Here is a 20,541-nt window from a genome sequence, read left to right on the forward strand (position 1 = left end):
CCCAAGACCAGGATGAGCTTGTTGCCCATGGCTGTTGTGTGGTCCACTGGCCTAACAATGTCAATGGCCACCCTTTCAAAGGGGGTACCAATAACAGGGAACAGTTGTTCTTTCCTCAACACTTGCCCCTGGCCTAGCTGGTAGGACAGGACCAGCAGAAAGAATCTGAGGCCACCCACATTGGAGACCATGAAAAGTGGGTGAAAAGCCTGTCAAAGGACCTGCTCTGCAAACATTTACCTGCCAGGGGTACATCAGGAGCAAACTCCAGTAGGAAGATCCTGAAGCACTGGAGAACCACCAACACACATGTTGCTCCAGGCTCAGGAACCAGGGACACTAGGGTAACCTCTGTACTGTTCCCACCCCCACTAACTGGAACAATCGCCTCCCCAAGTGCTACACTAGCCAAACATAGTGACTGCCCGCCAGTGGGGGTCTATGCCCGCTTGGAACACTATGCATCTCTTTTGAAGTGGCCAAATACCACCCAGAACAGGAGGAATTTGCCACCTACCTCAGATACAATCAAATGGAAATATCTCTCTATATATATGAAGGACACCACAAATCACCAAATCTATATTTTATATTTATTACTCATTTAGATATAGTAGCAAAAATGTAATTAACTTGTTGCCACCGAAAACAAAGTATAATCATAAATAATGTTATGTACAATTGTTCTCTCTTAACCCTCACCATTCACTCAAATCAATCGCTGCACAGAAAAACTTTCTTTCATACCACACCTATACTCATTCCACGTTTATACTGAAAATATAGACAACCCAACATATTAGGACGTAACCAGGGATCAAGGCAATATGTCAGACTTAGGACCCCTAAAAGGGTCTAATGGTCGAGGGATAATCTTGGATCGTTGGAAACACACTTACAATGTAAGATATGCCTCATACTACAATTCTTTGTTAAATTTTTTAACACAGGTACAGAGAAATCCATATATTCCACAAACAATAGAATTTGCACTTCCTGTTATGTCTTGCACCGACGCGCGTTTTGGTGAAGGCCAAGATGAAGCCCAACCTTTCTCGGTGCACAGGTTCTTGACTTGGTTTGGCTGTCAAAAAAAATATAGAGAGGGAAAGGAGAATGCAGATTAGACTGTTTTCATCAAAATGTTCTTCAAAAAATTGCAAATATATATGTAACCGAAATTCCTGATCCAAAACCAAATACATAATATATACATTTCAATCAACAAACGAGAGCATGCTTGATAGACCACACCCAAAATGTCTAGAAAAATGTGCTTAGCTAATGATGCTTCCCAAGTGTTTACAGACACGCCCAAAGATCAGACAATCATTGTGAGATATTCTGATATATATGTGACAAGCTTGATTTCCTGTAAAAAAATAGTAATGGCTTTTTGCCTAGATGTTTATAACTCATGCATCTTAGCAGAAAAATTGATATAGTATAAGTGGTGCTTTTTCTAGCATCATCCTATCTCTGGAATCTAACTTATAATATAATCCATGTGAATAGATGTTCAGAAACAAAGGTATGGTGAATTTCAATTCCCAATTAAAGATCGGGGGATGCAGAGAGGGCAGGGGGCCTGATACTCACATATCCTCTCTGGGTGTGGGGAACAGAGAGGGGAACCAATCATTTTATACAGTTAATGCTCAGACAGATGGTCTCCAAAAATCTTATTATCAATAAAGGAAAGTCGATAGATGCTAGAGAGATAGATGTATAGCTGAGGGCTCTCTCCTCAGATTATAGAGCCAGTGCCATTCCTGCTGGCACTCATAGCGGTTAAGTGGTGCCTTCCCTGATGACTTGCTGTCAGGGAACCATTTCTTCTAGGGCAGGGATTGGGAATCCCAACTACCGAGCCTTATAGCTAGTTTATGGACCTTCAGAGAACTCCCCGTTTTTATGTTTTCTCCTCCCTCCTTCTGCTTGTGAGAGGCCTGTCAACCCTTTTGGTAATCCCCCCAGATACCTTCTTGTCAACCCTGGTGTGACCCAGTGGTCCGCCTCATTAGCAGGCTTCCTGGGGTTAGAGAGCTTAGTGTCAATCAGGTGTTGGCGAAGATTGGCAAAACAAAGTCTGTACATATGCTCCTTTGCAATCAAACTGTACAGCCCCTGATAATCCTATACTTCACTGCCATTCACCCAACCATCTTGTGCCTTGCAAAAGGAATCCACACAATCCAACCAGGTCTGTTGGGCCAGTTTCTGACTGTCCTTAAACATCTGTTTGTACATCTCAGGGGTCAGATCTTACTACTTGACAAGGGCTCCTTAATGGGGAAATACCTCATCCTGTAATACGGTTTCCACTAAATAAATGTAGGACTGAGTATTAGGACAACTGAAATTGAGAAAGTAGAAACTGAGTACATCTATACCATCAGCCACTTTCTGCCCAATTCCATGCTAGCTCACAGTGTCTCACCTAAACCACTAACCTTCCAAGATTGGCAGGTGAATTTGGAAACCTCAAACATGACACTTTGATCCGTAAGGGAATCGTGTAAACAGATCATATCCCTATCTTGTTTACTTATGCATGCCCATAGTAAACACAATAAAGATACAAGTAAAGTTTTCAATACATTTATTGAAACAATAGTAATCTTGCATAGGAAGAATGAGCTGCAAATATTAGGCAGATAAAACAAAGCAAAGTAACCAGCACCATGAACATGGCAAAAAGGATAAAGAGTTCAACCATAGGGGCCTCATTTTTTAGGTTGAGCATATAGCGGCAGCGCGCATGCGCTGATTGCTTTGCAAGGCATGCAGTATTCAGTATGGAGTGGAAGCTCCATGGAAGCACCGCCCACTCTCCACTTATCTTTTTCCTTGGCTTGTGTCTTAAATGCTGCCTTCCAATTGGTTTTAGGCTTGTTAGTCCCTCCTTATGATGCCAATGTCGTCATTTGTGTCCTTCCATGGCTACTGGCCCCTTTACTTTAAGTGTTGCACAGCACTACTTTCTTCCGTGCTCCCCCTCCCGCAGTCCGTGCCTTCTCTGCCGCCCACGTTGTTCGCCCGCCTGCACTCCCATATGCAATGCAATGGGTCTCGCATAAATGCGAGTCCTATTGCATTGCAAATGCTTGTTTTTGTTGGACAGCAAAAGCGTGCATTTCGCCTTTTTTTTTCGTCTCCGTAAACCGTGCCACACTTCAGTAAAAGGTGCAGCCTCCTCCCGTCTGTGACATGGCTTGGCCGCCGCCTCCCCTTCCCAGCTCCGCTCATCCAGGGGACCTGCCAGCAACAGCAGCGCTGCTGCTTCCCCAGCAGCAAGCATGGTAAGGTCAGGTAGGACACTGGAGCCCAGAGCCTGCTGGCTCTGCCCTTGGCCCCTTGCAGCCCACTTTGGTGCTCCAGCAGGGGCGTGGTGTGTGAGGGCCCTGCCATAGACAGACATCCCAAACCATGGTTTGAGTGTCTCATAATATGCAGCTGGCCTTTCCGTGTGCACTGACATAAGGGGATGCAGGTGGATGGGCAATGGAGGCACCATCTCCCTCACAAACTCCCTCCAAACCCCACTCCGTCCCTCGCCCCGATTCCATGCCTCAGGAGCACTTAGGTGGCTGTTGAGGTGACATTGAAGGACAGTAGGCTCACTCCTTTGATGTTATCTGGGGGTCAAATAACAATTATTTTATTAAAATTGATACCGTACTTTCCTTCTTTGTCAGATCTCAGTGTCTGATTTCCTTGACTGTGTCAGGTCTGATTGCTGTATAATATCAGTCTATCATGTGTAATGGCAGCTTATCACTGTGTATGTGGTTAGGGTGATTATGTGTAATGTGGTGAGTGTAAGTAATATGGTGAGGGTGAGTGTGTGTAGTTTGGTGAGTGTGAATGTGTATAATTTGGAGAGACTGTGTTTGTAATGTTGTGAGAGTGATTTTTGTAGTGAGGGTGACTGTGTGGAATGTGGTGAGGATGAGTCTGGATGAGTGTATGTGATGTGGTGAGTATGTTTAATGTGCTGTAATGTGGTGGGGTAAGTGTGAATAATGTGGTGAAGTTGAGTATGTGTAATGTATTGAGAGTAAGCCTGGGCAGAGTTTGCAATTGACCCAAATACTCCGCTGTGTGGAGTTCTACAAATAGTGGAGTGTGTTAGGTCACACCGTTCATGCCTACTTTTAGCATTGGGTGTTTGACCTGTGCTGGAACATCAGCTTGAACTGCACCATGTGCAGTGCAAGTGGGCGCTGCTTCTTTCAACCACTCAAATGGATTTTCTACTCGAGCAGAAGTTTCCTCAACACAAACAGATTGTGTCTCAATGTGAGCAGTTGCGACTATCCACAACACTCAAATTTTGCTGGGGGTGGTCTAGCATTGTATTTTCCTCACTTGCGAATGCCAACTTACTGTTTTTGGGACTCTGTGTGCTCTGTAGAGAGCTTAGTGCAGAAAACTCTGCAAACTCCAGGAATGAAGTGGATTTCACTAACCAGACCTAGTTGAGAGTGAGTGTGTGTGATGTGGTGTGAGTCAGCAATGTGGTGAAGATGAGTAATGTGTTTGTGATGTGGTGAGGGTGAGAGTGTGTAATGTGGTCAGAGTGAGTGTGAATTATGTGGTTAGGGTCCTTGTGTGTATAATGTGAGGGTGAATCTGTATAAAGGGGTGATGGTGAGTGTGTGCAAGGTGATGAAGGTGAGTGTGTGTAAGTGGTGAGGGTCAATGTTTGCAATGGGAGAGTGAAGTATGTGTGTAATATCATGGTGAGAGAAGGTGTACGTGTTATGGTGAAGGTGAGTGTGCTTAATGTGGTGAGGGAGAGTGTTTGTAATGTGGTGAGGGTGTGTGTGTAATGTGAGAGTGAATGTGTGTAATGTTGTGAGAGACAGTGTGTGTATTGTGGTGAGGTTGAGTGTGTGTAATGTGGTAAGGGTGAGTGTGTATGATGTAGGGAGGGTGAGTGTGCCTAAAGTGGTGAGCTTAAGGATTTGTAATGTGAGAGTGAGTGGGTGTAATGTTGGGAGAGAAAGTGTGTGTATTGCAGAGAGGGTGAGAGTGTGAAATATGCTGAGTGTAGGTGTTTGTAATGTGGTGAGGGTGGTTGTGTGTATTGTGGTGAAGATGAGTGTGTGTGTAATGTGAGAGACTGTGGGCCCGATTCACAAAAGTAAACTGAGACGTAAGTCTAATTTTTTACTTTTGATATTCACAAAGGGCATTTACGTGTCATAAAGTTAGACTTTTGTCTCAGTTAAAGTTAATTTTCGGTATTAAGTTTAACTGAGACCAGGGGCCCAATTCACAAAGATAAACAGAGATGAAAATCTAACTTTACGACTCTCGGTATTCACAAAGGGCATTTATGAGTCGTAAAGTTAGACTTTTGTACCAGTTAAACTTACGGATTGATCTTAAGTTGAACCTATGACCTCCACAACAGAAGAGGACTCCACAGGCTGTATTACGCATGTATCAGGCTTGTGACTGGTACAGCACAATCTCACACACTTATATCACCTCGGAAGCAGAAGAGGGCTCCACTGGGTGTATTATGTCCATATGACTTGTGCCTGGTACAGTCCACTCTCACACACTCACATATCACCTCAGCAGCTGAAGTGTGCTCAACAAGCTGTATTACGCGTGTGTCAGGCGCGTGACTGTTACAGCCCACTCTCACCCACTCACATATCACCTCAGCAGCAGAAGAGGGCTCTACTGGCTGTATTACGTCTGTATCAGGTTTGAGACTGGTACAGCCCACTCTCACACAATCCCATATCACCTCCACGTGTGTCAGGCTTGTGGCTGGTACAGCCCACTCTCACACACTCATACAGCACCTAGGCAGCAGAAAGGGCTCAATCACTGTATTACACATATATCAGGCATGTGGCTGGTACCGACCACTCTCACACACTCCTATATCACCTCAGCAGCAGAAAGGGCTCCACTGTGTGTATTACACATGTGTCAGGTTTGTGGCTGGTGCAGCCCACTCTCACACACTCACATACATATCTGACATGTTGCAGTACCTTCAGGCAGTGCAGTATGTCACTCTGTCTTCATTTCTGGGGTTCATTTTAATATTGAGGACTGACAGGGTAAAGATAAGGGTTTTCGAATCCACCCATTGACTTTGTGTGATGCTAAGAGATCTGCCCATCACTTCTTGAAGCGTCCGGTCCACTCGCACCTGCCGCCGCCTCTGGACTTTCATCTTAAACAATTTATGACACATTTTGAAAACGCTGTTGGTGGACAAATGACAAGAACGCCGCCAGAAAGACACTTTTTAATTAAAAAATAAATTGTAGTCTTTTTTGTCTACATTCCGGACTTTTATTCATTGGTTTAACACATTTCATTAGAAAATAAAATACAAATGATAACACAAAAATTCTAAGTAAACAAAATATTTGGTGTCAGGATTTAAAAGTCCGATATGAAAAGAGCTGCCTCCAACATATCACATGATAGTAAATATGTAAGTGCTGGAGGCAAGGCTTGCTTCATTTGGTGATAAAGTGATAAACCGCGCCAAGATGAATAAAAGCACCGGAGCATCCATCTCACAGCTGGCGGGGCGTGATCTGGGATCAGAAGCAGATGTGTGCTGCTGTGAGAGGTCGTTTATCTCAATGTTTCACTGCACTCATGCTCAGAGCACCCACTTCTCTTGGTGTGAGTCAGGGAGATGCTGGGATGGTTTATCTGCAGCAATTCAAGATAGTAACACTCATACGATTAAAACCTCCTAGATTCGAGGGCAATTTCGGACATAACTGCATATTCTGATCATATCATAAATGATTTATTAACCAGCGCCTCTTTTTTGCTGATCACGAGACTCTCTTGCCTGTGGTCAGTCATTGAGACAACTATTACCTGTTATTCCCTGAGCCACTAAAACCAGAAACCACTGAAAGCTCACTGCATTTACAAGTACTATATTTTAATGTTGGCTGTGTGTCTGTTGTGGACAAGTAAATTATTATTTCACCAAAAGATACACTCTGATATTATTCTTAGTGAACAAAGAAACAGCCTCAGTAACAAGGAGATTTTTGAAGAGATTATGTACAAATCGAGAAGAGCCTCTGGTGGAAATAAAATCGAAGGATTTTAGAAGCTAGAAGAAATAGTGACCCCTAACTCGTACGTATCTGACTCCTACAGAAGGTGGGGAGTGAAGCTGGTGGAACAAGGTCACCGAAGAACAGCTCATCACCGACCTCAGCAAAACCCCACCTCTGACTTCCGTGACTGCCAATACCTCAGCTCACAACCTCCACCAATGGATCTCCAGCTGCGTCGACAAACTGGTTCCCATCAAGAAGGCGCCAGGCGAGCCTCACTCCAAAATACCCAGCTGGTTCTCTCCTGCCCTTCATGTGTTCAGATGCACCTGTAGACAGCTCGAAAAGAGAGGGCGAAGCAGCTAGACCCCAGAAGACTGCTCAGCCTTCAAAACCGCTGTCACCGCACACCACCACCACCTAGAACAACAAAGAAAGTGGTCGTACAAGAAAGGCTCAACACCAATGCACTCAAAAGCAAAGAGCTTTCACCATGGTCAAAGAATTCACCAAACCCAGTACAGTGACAGCAGACATCCCACCCTCCCAAGACCTTCAAAACAACCTCAGCACCTTCTTCCACCACAAGATGAAGGAGATCTACGAATTTAATCTATGCAGGCCAGTTAGTTATTGTGGTAAATCAGCCCCTTTCTTTGAATTTTCTTTGATCTGGACACAAAATAGTGTATAGAGTAAGGGGCTGAATTACCACTGTTAGTCTCTGGTCTGCATAGATTCAAGGGAGAGCGCCTAGATCCATACATCGCAAGGACATTACAATGACTCCAACCATCTCAGGCCTGTAAATTTCTTTACCATACCCCCCCCCCCCCCCTCCCTCCTCCCCAGCCCTGCCAAGTTTCCCTGGTCCATGCGTGATGTGTGCGGGAAGCGAGGGGGCGCTTTTCATCTTCATTGATCTTTCTTCCCTCAGGCTCAGCCAGGGTCAGGGAGAGGAGGTGGCGCACAGGCTCGGTGCAGGTGCAGGAGGTGACCTTAGCCCCTCCCTCGGGGTCAGCCTGCAGAGATGACCCTGCCAGATCTGAGCATACCCCGCCCCAGCCCTCCCAGCAGACACAGCTGAAGAGAGCAGGCCACGGCTCAGGTCGGAGCAGCTGGAAAACAGGTGGACACGTCCCCTACCCTTCTTGGCACCGCTGCTGGCCCCGGCCCTGGCATGGGCACAATACTTTATAATGCCCCAGAGGAGGCCTGAGAACAGGAATATCCATGCCAGAGTCAGGCTAGGCCTGCGCGTCTCAGCACAGCAGCACTTTGAAGCCCACGCGGCCTTCATCCTCACCGATCTCCCTACAGGTTTGCGCATCTTGCACCTGTAGGACAGGTAGAACCGCCACACGGCTGTCTCGTACCGGAATGACAGGTATTTTAATGTCCCGACCAGTCAAATCCTAAAGGGAAATCTTTGTACTTCTTTTCTGTACTTACTTTAAACTTGAAATGTAAGAATAAAGACATTTGAAAGTCACAGGAGCTGCGACTAATGGTCAATAAATATCATCTAACCCTATGATTGTGGTTGTGTGGGCTCACTTCAGAAAGGTGTTCCAGAACTGCCAGAGCTCCCTTGCTGATGAAGTAATCAAAGACCGAAAGGCTGTGTGAAAAATGACGTCAGACGATACTCTGCAAATTTCTAACCAGGAATCATATCTGGGCCTCGGCAGAATCTAAAATGTGAACAAATGGCCGGGATTTCTCCCTGGGAAATGCGAAACCTCAAGGGCAGGGACAGCAAAAAGAACACCTTTAATATCTGTTCATGATTTCATCTAGAAACGCACCGCTCACACAGGCATTTTGTTTACACAGCAGAGCACCCCGAATCGAGGACAGACCCATATACTGGGGTGTCACGCATAGCAAGACGCTGATGATGTCATCGATGCGCGAACGGTTACATCCCATACAGCACCTGGGTTTTTGAGCCCCTGTGTAGTCTATCCCTGGCATGTGAACTTTGTCAAGATGATTTGAGGTGGGATAAAAGCACGTATTGTCCTTCTCTAGCACATCGTATCCCCAAAAGGAAGCCCCGGTGATGTATTGAATGGGATTGACTCTGCCATGTATGTTCTTAATGTTCTGCCATGTACCGTGGACAGTGGGTTTAATTTGCTGTTTTCCTCAAAGGGACTTGGGTCCTCAATTTGTCTGATGTTTGTTGTCTGTTATATATCAATTAAACTGAATTTACAATAAACAGCAGAGCTGTCTCTCAATGGACGGATAATTTAGGATTCTGAAAATAGACTGTAGAGCGAGTTGAGCTATCCCTCAGGGGACAGAATGAATGATATAAGGCCTCAGACAGATTACACGACTCCATTTCATGACTGAGTAAACATAACATAACATAGCTACTAAGAAAGAAGCCCAAAATCACACTGTCACTCAGCAGAGAAACACTCGCTCCTTGCTGAAGCTCGTGGGTGATGTGTGTCAGATTATTTGTATTGAGAGATATTTGTCAGTTTTGCAACAAAACTCTTTTTTTCATACTGCATTGACATAGAGGCTCTAATTTAATGCTTGCTAATGAAAACAAAGGGGCATATGTACAAGGGAAGAGGCAGAGTGAGGCGTTAGTCTCCTCGGCTTAACGCCGTACTACACCACTTTAGAAATGCAGGGCTGCACCATATTTACAAGGATATGGTGAAGCCCTGCGTTTCCCCTGCACTGGCACTAATTAAGCTGTATAGTGCCAAAGCAGGCACCATTGCACCATAGTGCAAGGGTGTCTGCGTGCAGGCGAGGATTGTTCATGTGCAGGAAGGTCCCCCTTCCTGCACATAAACAATCTTTAAATTCCGCTTTGTAATTTCTGTGTGTGCTGCCTAATGCAGGGCATAGAGAAGTTGCAAAACAGCATTTTTAAAAATTATTGATTTTGTGCAGGAACGGACACCTTCCTGTTTATAAACAAGCATTGGCCTTTTCCTGTTTCTAACCTGCACCAGCCTGGAGGACCCAATTAATAGGATACTTATGGACCTTTATTAATTTACCCCGTTCCTGAACATCAGCACTCCAGTATACCACCTCAGGTGAGACCCAAATCGAGCTCTTTTGATGCACCCTTGTGCTGGTTATTCAGCAGCGCCCCTTGTCAGAAAGACGCAGCCCTACCATGTACCTCATTCCAAACAAGTGGCATCCTCTCCTCTTCAACAAAGGAGATACAGGCACAGCTGTGCTCGAGCTCCTCGGGTCCTCTGTCCAGGAGAGAAGCATCCCCTTTGCCACAGGAGCTGTGGTGTGCACATCTGCCTGTGTTCTCTGGTCCAGCCAACCAGTACTCACAAGTATTCAATTACTAAGGTCCAATTGTAGTTCTAATATTTCATTTAATTCTACGCTGACGAGCTGCGCGTGCTAATATTCCAATCCACTACTGCGTTCCACAAGTAGCCCCACCTACTCGTGTACCTCTCCCCTGAGTAACAGCATAACAGCACCCCTGGCCAGGCAATCAATCAATAACTCAATCAATCAGCAATAGTAGAACACAACACTGTCACCCATGTGGGTATCTGGATGCTGGGGCGAGAGTTCTCCGTCATGCCAGCTCTCCTTGCGACAGGTCTTGAGGAAATGTCGGGATAAAGGAAGAAACGAGCAGAAAGGCAAAACAGAGGGCAGAAAAACGAGCAGAAAAGGCAAAATAGAGACAGAAAAACAAGCAAGCAGAAAAGACAAAACAGATGGCAGAAAAACAAGGAAGCAGGAATGACAAAATAGAGGGAAGAAAAACAAGCAAACAGGAAAGACAAAATAGAGGGCAGAAAAACAAGCAAGCAGGAAAGACAAAATAGAGGCAGAAAAACGAGCAAGCAGAAATGACAAAACAGAGGGCAGAAAAACAAGCAAACAGGAAAGACAAAATAGAGGGCAGAAAAACAAGCAAGCAGAAAAACCAAAATAGGTGGCAGAAAAACAAGCAAGCAGGAAAGACAAAATAGAGGCAGAAAAACGAGCGGAAATGGCAAAACAGTGGCAGAAAAATGAGCAGTCGGGGCAAAACATCGGGCAACAAAATAGGCAGAAAAGGCCAAAGAGATGGCAGAAAAATGAGCAAAAAAGGAAAAATGGAGGGTAGATAAATAAACAGAAAAAGCAAGCTAGAGGACAGAACAAAAGCAGAAAATGCAAAACAGAGGGCTGAAAAAAGAGCAGCACAGACAAAACAGGGCAGAAAAACAAGCAGAAAAATGCTAAAAAGAGCAGAAGAGGGCAAAACAGAGGGCGGAAAAACGAGCAGAAAACAAGCAGGAAAGGCAAAACGAGGACAGAAAATGCAAGCAGAAAGCCAAAGGAGAGAGCAGAAAGTGAGCAGAAAAGGCAAAAGAGAGCAAGAAATGAGCAGATGAGGCACAATGGTGGGGCTCAGGTAGACAGGTAGCAGAGAACGCTGGACTGCGAGCAAGCTAACAGGAGAACTGTCTCAAGTGGAGCTGGTACGAGTACCCGTCCCCACGGGTACAGGTACCGTTTGTGCAGCAGCTGCATGCCCGCTGTCCCAGGGGCATGAAGGGCAAATGCCCTCGAGTTCTGGCTGTCGATTACTCCAGCCCTTAGATACAGTCAGAAGGCTGCTCTATGTCAAGGTCAGTGTGTGATCATTGTCCAGCTGATCAAATGACTATTGTTAGTTACCAGTGCCTATTGGGGAGCATTAGAAAGCATTAATGTGTGTGGTATGTGACACATAATGACTTACTTTAATTTGGAAATATCCAGCTTCTATTTGCACAGCACTCAGCAACGTTGGTATGAAATAAGTGCGTTGGGTGGATAGAGAAACAGTTGTGGCAGATACAGAAACTGTTCATGAAGGGTGGGCAGCAAAGGATGCAGCCAATGCCCCGTAGCACAGGAAGGTTAGGAAACGACAACTCTCTGGCACCATGGGGCAGATTTATGATAACTGGCGCATCCCCAGGGATGTGCCAGTTATTTTGCGCCGCTGCTCCGCCACCCATGGTGCACCGCATTTACAATGCGGCGCACCATGGGGCAAAAACGGCACAGATGCGTGACGCATCTGTGCCGTAAAGGCGGCGCATTGCTGGAGTTGCGTCGCAAGCGTGACACAGCTCCAGCAAGGCTCGGGGGTGCCCCATCTGTCCAATGCTGCGTCAAGCCTTACGCCTGCTTCAAGCAGGCGCAGGGTTTTGACGCAGCATTGGCCTGAAAGTGACTGAGTGCAATCTTATAGATTTCACTCAGCCACTTTTGCGAGGCGCACCTGCCCCGGAACGCCCACTCTGCGCCGGAACGCCCACAAGTGGCGCAGGGCTTTACAACGTGACGCATCTGCCTAGATGCGTCACGTTGCAAATGGGTCGTAGGGATGCGCCACGTTTACACCGCAGTTGCGTGACGCAAACGTGGCGCATTCCCAACATAAATCTGCCCCCAAAACTTTATGAGCAATGCTTTCCGGCTCTGTCGCTTGATGGGATATAGCACCTCTAGAGCGCATAATACAGGAAGCTTTGAGGGGCTTTACTCTTTGACACAGCAATGGTACCACCATCAAATATTCTCTGGATATTGCCCTCCCAAGCATGCATGGTAACTTTCAGTGAGTATCAGAACATGTTGTTTTAGGTTGCTCTAGCAGAGACGAAGGGGCATATGTACAAACCCCTATTGCCACAGGAATGTCACTTTTTGTGACGATCCCATGGAGATAGGGGCTTTGCTTTATTTACAAGGCAGCGTTACCGTGGCTTAACACTGCCTTGTAAATAAGGCCCCCTTTCATGCTGCACTAGCGTGAAAGTGAAGGGCAATGGGTGTTGTGGTGGGCGTTCCACTGCATCATCCATTGATTTTGACGCTGCCTCCTATTTACAGAGGTGACATAAATAGGAGGCTGCCCTAAAAATAAGACCAGGGAAAACCTGGTCTTAACTTGGTGAAATGTGGAGAAATTCATTATTTCTCTGGGTTTTTGCTTTTTCCATGTGTGCTGCCTTGTGAAGAACACATGGAAAAAGCAAAACTCCTTGGATTGTTTCTGTGTGGGAAGGTGACCCTTCCTGCACATAATCAATCTTAAAAAAAAAAGAAACTTTCCAACTCCTATATGAGCCGCAATAAGCAGCACACATAGAGGTGACAAAACGGCATTTAAAGATTGTTTATGTGCAGGAAGGGACACCTTCCTGCACACTATGGTGCAAGGGTGCCTGCGTTGGCACTACACTGCTAAGTGTAGCACCAGCGCAAGGGGAAATGAAAAGCTGAAGCCAAATTGTTGTAAATATGGTGCAGCCTTGTGTTTCTGAAGTGGCGGAGTGAGGCGTTAAGCCATGACAGCTAACACCTCTCTCCACCACCTCTTTGTGCATATGGCCCTATGTTCCCTTGAAATGTTGGCTAGGCTTACAATTTGAAGGAAAATTGGGTTCTCTCACAGTCATTTCCAGAGGCAGTTTATTATAGGCATTATTCCTGTGATGGCACTATGTGTCACATAAGCACTCATTTTCTTCTGCACGATCATTTTCTGCTGGATACTGAACAGACTCTGCCTCCTTCGTATGCCAGAGCGGGAAAATGTTGATGCAGAAATGCATCTTCCTGTCTTCCGCTTCATCTCTATCTTCTTATATGCACTTCCCAGTTTCTTTGTCTCTCTTTATTTTTCTTTCTCTTTCATTTTCTTTACCTCCATGCAAAGTAGTTCAGTCCTCCCACAATGTTCTTTCTTTAGGAGGTCTAAAAATTGGAGATCACAGTCCAATGCGGCAAATTGATCTTTCCTGATGATCAATAACATATTTACAATTGTGCGCACCCATGTGTGTGCACACACGCACACACACACACAATCACCCACACACACATGCATACACACACACAACCCACACACACAATCATACACACACCCTTAAATTGACAGTATGCATTTAATACACCTTAGAAGGATGAAAGTTGCAGTTGGCCACAACAAGGTTCAAGTCAGCACCCTTCAGGCTACCCAGAGATAACCACAAAATGAGCTTGATGGCTTGAGCGAGACCCAGATGAGGTCAGGCTGTAGCAGTTATTCTTAACTAACAACTTTCTTGGGTCGCAGCCTCTGTAGCGTCTAATGCCTGCGTCCCTGAGCAGTGTACCAACTTCGGGACATGTGGGGCTGCTTGCATATTATGAGGCATATTTATGAGGTTTGTGGCGCAGGGCAGCGCAGCACATCACCTCTCTTCGCTGCCCTGTCGCACAGGGAAAGGGCAGGATTACACTGTATGTATCCAATACGATGCCTTCCTGTCCTTGCCGTCTGCGCTGGAGTAGTTTTGGCAGCCCAGTGCCAACGCAGGCGCCCTTGCACAATGGTGCAGTGGTGCCTATGTTGTGGGCAGAATAGTTTCTGTGAAGGAAGGGCATCGTTTTAAATAAAAACCCTCTTGATAGGCATTTCCCTCCTTCTGTGTGTGCTGTAGAATACAGCGCATATAGAGAGAGTGGAAACGAGGAGAAATAAAGATATTTCTCCTGGTTACACCTCACCTAGGAAGGTGTATCTTTTTGGTGCATTCCCAGGTTTATAGTGTATAGTAAATCCGGGAATGCGTCATAAACCATGGGAGTTGCGCCTGGGCAGAACTCTGCGAAGTTACAAAAAAACCTCAGCGAAGTTTCATGAGTGGCATAGTGCTGTTCAAACTGCAGTTTGTGCTGGTATTCCTGTCGCTTCTGTAGAAATGCTACTTGAGCAGCAGCTCGCGCTCGCAGACTTACCATTCGCGATCGCGAACTTACCGTTCGTGATCTTGAGCGGGGAAAAAACTCTGCTGCACATCGCGAAGTGTAGTTTTCTGCACTCGGCGAGCTACGTCGAGTGCGTGGTGCAGAAAACTCCACAAACTCCGCAAACCGAGCGAAGTTCACCGCCCAGGCCTATGTAAACACCCATGCGATGCCCATGGAACACATACCCCGGGCAGAATAATGCAACGCAGCGACTTGAGCGGCGTTACTTTACTCCAGATCTTTAAAGCCGCTCATCGCCAGGCAAAGTGGCTTTGCGTGGATTAAAACAGCTGCCTCCATGTTTGCATCATTCGTGGTGAAAAAGTGACGCAAGCCATGTTATAAATAAGCCCTCAGTTTTTTTCTGTTGTCCGTAAAAGCAATCTGCAGGGTGACATGGGCTCTTCCCTCTCGCGTGGCTTGGCTGTCAGTGCCTGTCCACTATGACTACCAGTAATTCCTTTGGTCCGAGTAGTTCCTGGACCTGCCCCAGATGTCAAAGGTCAACGAGATCATGGCAGGATCCTCACACCTGTCTCCGGATGCAGAAGTTCAACAGGGGAAGGAAGGCCGAGGCTGTGCTTCATGAGTTACCAACAGACACTGTGAGGTATGTAGTCGCTTTCTGACTTCCTCGCTCTCTGTATTTACATAAACTGTAGAGTGGGATGAGCAAGTGTGTCTTTATATGAGTGAATTTACATTATTAATACCTATGTACATTGTAAACAACTCATTAATACAGCACTTCAGATCACACTTCTGCCTTTTCTAAGTGGCATACCTAACACATGCTACTATACCCCTATTTAATGAGGTAATAGAAACCACAATAATATGAATAATAATAATAATATCTGTTACCTACCAGTGGTACTCAACCCCTTGCAGAGCCTGTTGCCTAATGTGCAGCTGTAGATTACGTCACGTTTCACCACTGTGCCACTGTGGCAGGTGGACTGTTATGTGGCTCTTGCTGACAGGAGTTGATGTTTCCCAAAAAACTCATTTTACTACCTCAGGATTATGAAAGTTGAGTTGCTTTGTAAATTACATGCAGTGGGCACATAACTCACTGAACTACTTTACCAGGAATGTACCTTGCGACCAGTGTGTTTCACAAAGATCTCTACGACAGCTGCATCAACCCATTGAGCTGTTTTACATCTATTCCAAACCAGAGACCTAGAAATGATGCTCCCCTCTCTGCACATCACACTCTGATCTTCAAATCTGTTGCCCAAGATTACACAGTGTTCTCTACAACACGTGCAGAGACAGCTGATCTACCTTACCAGCAGTGCTTAATTTGTGCCGGTGCTTTCCAGTGCTTAGCACCAGCACTTATTTATCAGGGCCGGGTCAAGATAACACAACGCCACTGCAACTCTGACTCTGCACATCATATGTCAGGCAATGTGAATGTGGGTAGACAGGAGACTACTACAGTAGTCAGTATATAACATTAAATTACCTCAGGCAGACTCAGACTCCGCGCGCGCAGACTGTCCAACTCATTTTATTTATTTATTCTAATGACGATCTGCATTCCAAAATCTGCATTAGGCGGCTGGTGGCGGGCTGCAGCCCTTCAGTGTTGCTACGATGGGCAGGCCCGGCCGTAAGACACTGATTGGGCAGGGGGCTGGATTTGGTTCTGCGAGGGAAGGTCTGTGCTATGAGGCAGGCAGCGTGCGTAGATTTTTTTTCAAAGTGCCACGCCCCGGCACACCAGCACTCACCCTCCCGCCAAGAGTCATCAACTACCCTGACGTTGAGTGCAGGCAGCAGCAGGCCTAGGCCACCCACCAGCAGCAGCAGTAACTGTATGTAGCAACGCTGCTTTTTAGGTCTTGCTAGAGCCAGCGCATGCGCTACTCTGGCGAGACATTTAGTAAGCGGGTTTTTAAAGTGCTGTCAAAGCCAGCGACCAGCTTACTCTTACGCGCACAAATGTGCGTGCCTCGCTCCGCCTCTCCAATGTTCTGTTGCTTCTTGCAGCTCGAGGCGTGCGCGCTTGTAATTTGTTAACTTTTGCCAGCGCGCGTGCGCACCACTCGCATGCTTTTTTTTCTTTCAGTGCGCACACAACACCCGGGCTTTTTTCTTCCAGGCTCCGGGTTGGAAAGGACAGGTCATCCGGGGCTGAATGTTATCGGTCTGAGGAGGCATGGCCACAGGTCCGTGTTCTCTGGTAGCTGGGGTCAGACATTACGAGTTCAAACTCAATTCAGCAGTATCTCTAGCCAGCTCGGGGGCATATGGACTCGCCCAGCCTTCTTCTGGCCAATAACATAAGGTCTGCCATCTTTTCTTTCCTATACTCTTAGTAGGACAGGATTTCCATGCTCAAACACTCACGGGCAGTAGTCCTTCTTCCGTGGTGACTAGGGGTTTGCTTGAATTTCGGTTTAAGGCCTGTCTGACATGACATGGCTTTAGGTGTTTAGTTGCGCGGTGTCGCTCGAGACGTTGTCTGATTCCGGTTCTCCTTCGTGTCCCACTTCCCCACCGGACATGCCTCCCTATATATAGGTGCTCGACTTGTTTTCTTTGTGTTGGCAGAGTTCTCGTTCTGAACCTTCAGTGTCTAAGTTCATATGGAGAGTGACAGTAGATGGACTACTGATCTTTTCACATGACAAACACCTGTGCTGCAAACAAAAAAGCCAACTCCTCTATTGGCGTCAAATAAGTCACCTACTTGTACACTTTTTCGTCCATCCTAAACGTGTGGTAGAATTTCACATCAAATAGCAAACCACTCATTATTGCTTTTAAAGAAAGTGCGATTTAATTTTTTCCAATTAAACAATGGCGATTTGGAACAGTTGCTAATAGAGGCTTACATTCACGTTAAACCAAGAAAAAACTTTTTAGTTTATACTTATAGAGTACGCAGAATTGCTGCAATATGTTTAAAATAATTCTGGTAAGTAGAGGTTGTCGGAAAAATCAAATGAGGGCTGTTCTTTCTAGAATGTAAATAATTAGATGGAGGAAGGCGAGTGGAAGTTAGTGGCTTACTTAGCTGGTGGTGTTAAGACAAAGGTAACTCATGTATTATTTGTCATGAGCTCTGATGCAATAAATGTTGCTACTCTTAAAAGGTACAATTTGTGACGAATCCCTGCACATTTGTGTTTACTACTGATGAGTAGCGGACCCTGACATCAAGCGCCAGAGCCTCCCAATCGAAGTGCTGGCAGCAAACGGTATTGCTGCAATTCCTTGTGTGTTGGAGTAGGAGTGATGCCGTCTAGAACCAATGACCCTTTGACTAGAAGGTTGAGTCGGTTGAAGTACCAAGGAAGCAGGAAACTACAAGTAGTGTGTCCATCTGGGCTGCTTGATTTCAATTCTTTGATCAGACAAAGGTTTTGGCAAGAAGAAGGAACTGAGGATACGCAGCAGGGCAGTTGGAGCTGTCATCGAGTGCAGAGGCAGTTTTGGGATCTGCATCATCACAGGAAACAAAAGTAAGTTCATGAGACATGAGAATGGGTTGAGAAGCACTTTTGACGTGTAATGACAAACTTGGTGCTGAGATTCCTTTATGGATATCGAGCGGTGTAAATTTTAACCTCATGTCAATATAGTAACGAGTTTTTCATTTGTGTACTTATATACATATTAATCTAACATGAATGTTGTGTAAATGTTTTTGAAGTTATTTCTTGATCAAGAGAGTATTGGGTAACTTTATTCTCTTTGGGCTTTCTGTTCATCGACATTTACTTGTTACAGGTTTATTAGTGTTGGAATGTAGGTTTGACTTTTGGTGATTTTATCTCCATCCTCTTAAAGCAGTGACGTAATATGGTGTGTTTCTTTTTTTTTATTTATTTATTTTTTAAATTTTTTATTTTTCTTTTATGTACAAAGGCACATTAATAATACACCGTAGCTTTTACACAATTTGCAGTAGATTGGTTATTACCACATTTTCCCTTAGCCCTTCATATCTACTTAAACTTTAATACAACTAAATCATATATCAATCAGACTCCTAACCGTAATTACACATATCCTTCACATTTTTTACTTTTGCTTCTCTTTCCATTTGCTTATAGGCTCCCATATTCTCCTCCCCAACTCTCTTCTTCTTCTTCCTTTCCGAGCATAGACATTTTCCTCAATCTTAAAGGCATACAACGTGGCTGCCAACCAGTCTTGAAATTTAGGGGGATTTTTATCTAGCCAAGCCCGGGCTATTGTCAGCCTATACACTGCCATTACTACAAAGAGAAAATCTACAAATTCTTCTTGGTTCTGTTCAGCTACCCCTAACATAATCCAACATGGTGTGAGGCGAATTATGATCCCCAAAGATCTTTCTAAGAATCCCTCTATCTCCTTGATCAGTGAGAATAGCTGTGGGCATGTTGCAAAGATATGAATGCTATCAGCTTCCAACTCGTTACATCGAGGGCAATTTATACCTGTATTCCCTCCCCATTTTGCTATCTTCTCAGGTGTATAGTAAAGAAAGTATAATGTCTTGTAATGTTGAGACTGCAAAGGGGCAGCACTCAAGATCGTGCGACCTAAGTTTAAAGATTCGAAAAAGCGATTGCAGTCAACCCCTATTTTCTCTGCCCACTTTGTACTATATTTCTCTAAATCATCCTGCTTTTCTTTCAGCAGAGCTGCGTACAGAGATCTAATTGTGCAATCCCTTGACATCCTAATTTTCTCCATTATTTCAACCTTATTAAAGCCTACTGGCCCTCCAGATTTATTCTTTAAGTAGCTTCTAATCTGTAAATACTTGAAGAAGCCCCTGTTTCCTATACCATATACCTCTCTCAGGTCTGCAAATTGCTTAAAGCCTTCTTGATCAAATAAGTCCCCAATTTGCGTAATACCACTCGCTGCCCAATCTATCATAGTTTGATCAGCAAAAATCTCCCCCGGGAGCGAGCTATTATTCAGCAGTAGAACATATCTATTATATCTGCCCATTTTAACTTTTTTTAAGAAAGCATTCCATATCGTAACTGCAGCCTTAACAGTTTTAAACCTCGTTCTCTTGAAGTAGCTGTATTCTGTACATTTTAAAAAACAATTCTGTGCATTTGGCCCTAATACGACAGTATAAATCTTTGTAGACAGATCTTGTATTCTTACATCATCAACCTTCCCCCCAATTAACCCTTGTATATATTGCAATACAGTAACCACATAGTATAGATGAAAATCCGGTGCACCCCATCCCCCTCTTTCCCTAGGTAATGTCATATATCTGTACGCTCTCCGAGTTTTGCCGTGGGCCCAAATAAATCTATTACATATGCCTTCTATATTCTTGAACCAACTGTATTCAAATAACAGTGGTATGGCCCTAAAGAAATATAAGAACTTAGGAAAGATCATCATTTTGATAATGTTTGTGCATCCCACCAATGATAGATGTAAATTGTTCATTCTTTCCAAGTCTCTTTTTACGCTGGTCAACAAGGGATCAAGATTGCTTTTAACAATGTTATCAATCTCTGCTGTAATTCTCACCCCTAGATAGGTTGCAGCTTCTACCACTCTGTCGTCATTACAAATTGCCCACTGGTTTTTAACAATTTGGGTTTTAGTGCTGTTCAGGCTATACCCTGAAAATTGACCAAATCGCCCCGCTTCAGCTTCGATTGCTCTAATAGCTACTATAGGTTGTGCAGTCAAAATAGCC

Source organism: Lissotriton vulgaris, chromosome 11 (assembly GCF_964263255.1).
Source record: "Lissotriton vulgaris chromosome 11, aLisVul1.2, whole genome shotgun sequence".
Classification (NCBI taxonomy): Eukaryota; Metazoa; Chordata; class Amphibia; order Caudata; family Salamandridae; genus Lissotriton; species Lissotriton vulgaris.